General features: G+C 55.6%; 1 pseudogene; it reads right to left on the reverse strand.

Annotated features, from left to right (window-relative positions):
- Window positions 1-569: 569 nt before the first annotated feature.
- LOC103642243 (glucose-1-phosphate adenylyltransferase small subunit 2, chloroplastic/amyloplastic/cytosolic-like) lies at window positions 570-1,445 on the reverse strand (annotated as a pseudogene).
- Window positions 1,446-3,093: the final 1,648 nt, after the last annotated feature.

A 3,093-nucleotide genomic window follows, 5' to 3' on the forward strand; every position in this document is an offset into this window, starting at 1 on the left:
TAATCCATTAAATTGGTAAGTACAACTCAAATGAATTACCATTTTCTACATGTCTACTTGGCCCTTAAACGAACTTGAGCAGGTCCATCTTCTTCTTGGTGTCTGACCTTAGTCGCACGCTGTCAGCAACCTAATCTCACGAACTCAACCCAATATCATGAAGAACGCTAAGCATATAATCTAGTACAAATCGGAGAAGAGTTTGGAAGGGTAGCAGCTAGGGAAGTAGAATGGAGAAGCACAACAGCTATCCTCTTCTAGAAGGGAGAGGATCTGGGTACATAAGAGAGGAGAGGGAAGGAGAAGATGAACAACAGTAATCTGATGCTTCGGTGCCTCTCCTCCTGGTCCTCCCTGCTCCTATGTAGTGTTCCTTTTAGCTTCCTGGGCCGGCATGGGCCGTGTGGGCTCACATTTCCTAACATTCCCCCCTTCTTAAAAATCGGCTTGCCCCCAAGCCGATGTGTAGCATTACTGCCACCCGGATCCTAGGGAAATTGCAAGCACGCCCCAAAAGCACCAGGAACTTGTGTTGTAATGTTTGCCGCTGCAGCCTCCGCATCCATGGCCTATGTAACCCGTGCTGTCTCTTTAGGATTCTGCCTTGCACCTGGAATAACCTCACTTCCAAAGTCATTGGCTTCAGGAAATTGTTCACGGAGGAGCTGAAGCATTGCATCTTTGCTAAAAACATAGATACCCATGCTAGCAATATAAGGCATTTCCTTTGCCCTCACGTCATCAAGGCTAAGTATGGTGGTGTCAACCATCATTTCTGTGAACTGCTCTCCTTTCGTTTTCTCAGCAAACTCAATGATCCTCCCTTCTTCATCGATTTTCATGAGGCCAAATGCAGTTGCACGTTTCTCAGCCATCGGTAGGGCAGCAACAGTAATATCAGCATATGTTTCTCTGTGTGCCTAAATGAATTTTTCGTAGTCCATCCGGTACAGATGATCACCAGCAAGAATTAGAAACTCCATCACATTATGCTCCTCAAACAACCACAAGTACTGCCTTACAGCGTCTGCAGTACTCTGAAACCAGTTTGGATTATCTGGGCTCGGCTGTGCAGCTAAGACTTCAACAAACCCTTCATTCTTGTACCCTCCAATGTTGCTCCCATAGGCTCTTGAGAGGTGACGGTTGAGGAAAGCAGAGTTAAATTGCGCTAGCACATAGATCTTGGATATGTTGCTGTTGAGACAACTGTTGACAGGAATATCAATCAGTCTATAGTTGGCACCCAATGGCACTGCAGGCTTGGCACGCTTCTTTGTCAAGGGGTACAATCTAGTCCCAGCACTACCAACAGAAGCCTCATCATCGCTGTAATCAAGCCGCGGCGGGACTGCCCTTGGTGGCGGCCATGGTTGCTTAATTCCCCTCACAAGCTTTGCAGAACCAGGACCAAAGCGAGCAATGTACTCCTTCATCGAAGCCATCTGTTCCTGCTCCCATGGGTACTGCTTCAGTTGACACTCTTCAAGCTTCAATTCAAATCCACAACACAGTCATGCCCCTGGAAGTAATTTGTAGGCTCCTCATCATGGGTAGCCAGCAAGCCATCCTTCTTAAACAAACCGACGAAAGTCCTAGCATTCCAGACCAGCATAAGCACCCGGACACCTTCTGTCAGCACACTGCTCTTGAGCAACTCGCCAAAGGTAACATTGCCACCAGGTTTTGGCCTGTTGTTGTCCCTGAGCAAGGTAATCTCTGTGTCCACGATCCAGTCCATGATGTCAACCAATTGTCGAGTATTGTCTGCACAAAGGCCTTCCATATTTGCACCTGTGCAGTAGCTATTGATCAGAGCATTGTACATCACCGCAGATGGTACCTCCTCGCCCTTAGTCAACATTTCGTCGAACACCTTCGCGGCGTCCTCCATCCCATCCACCAGGTCTGTCCCCGTTCTGACTATGGACGACAGCAGGCTGTCCACCATGCCTTTGCTGATGCTTTGGGGGTTCACCTCCACGATGTGCTGGCCTCTCTTCACCACCACGGGTTCGTTGTCCAGCACGTTGTCGAGATGGTCGAGCATCTCCTTGTACCAACAGGAACCAAAGTCCGGATCTGCCTCGTTGTGGTGCTGCGTGTAGACGACGGGAGGAGAAGCCGCTGGCTCCCTCCCCACCCCGCCGGTCCATGTAGATGTTCTCCATGTCGTGCTGCACCAGGAAAGCGTCCAGTGTGGCACTATTGCCGTTCCCGCCGGTGGGGGGCGCAGCCAGCCCGGTGAGCCGCGGCCTCCCCCAGAAGGAGCCTGGACGCGGGGTGGGGTGGGGGCCGTTACTTGACGGTGACGGCTGGAGCAACTCGCATCGGCGAGGGGAACGGACGGGGACGGCCCGCGCCAGTGCTGGACTGCTGGTAAAGCAAGCGGTGCGGGTGGCGTTGGGCTGCAGAATGTAGATGCAGACTTGAAGGCCGCCGGGTGGGGGTGGTGCGGCCGGCGTGGGTGGATGGGCTCGCCCCCCAAGTCTCGCTCGCGCATCCCTGCTTGATCTGATGGCTGCCAGGCGTCGGAGACGATGCAGCTCGCCAGCGGAACCGGGGCACCGCCCTCCCTGTCGAAGTCCTGTGGATCCGCGCTGAGGCAGAACACGGGCCTTTCCTCCCGCAATCCCTCGAAGAGCGGCGGGAAGAGCGCACCGCGGAGGAGGTCCCGCACCTCGCCGAGCTTGGCGGACGCGATGGAAATCCCCGAGTCATCGCCGCCGCTCTGGCCGACCGCGCAAGGGAGAGACGGGAGCCAGTCGGGACTTGCCCACGGGGTGGTGGTAGAGGACCCGGCTCCACCGCTGCTTCCGCTTCTCGGCTGGGGCGGTGGCGGGCAGTCGCGGACGTGGACGCGACGAGGAGGCGGACGTGGGTAGCCCGGAAACGGCGAAGTAGCGGCAGAATCGAGGTGCCTGCTTTCCTTGTGCCTCTGCTGCCGCCTCGGCTCGCGACGTTGCGGGCGCTGGCGGGCGGGCGGGAGTAGGGAGGCGCTGGCGCGGGCGTGCAGGAGCTGGATTCGCGGCGGATGCGGCGCGCGGGAGCTGGATTCGCGGCGGGTGCGACGCGCGGGAGTGCGGAGGACGG

Source organism: Zea mays, chromosome 10 (assembly GCF_902167145.1).
Source record: "Zea mays cultivar B73 chromosome 10, Zm-B73-REFERENCE-NAM-5.0, whole genome shotgun sequence".
Taxonomy (NCBI): domain Eukaryota; kingdom Viridiplantae; phylum Streptophyta; class Magnoliopsida; order Poales; family Poaceae; genus Zea; species Zea mays.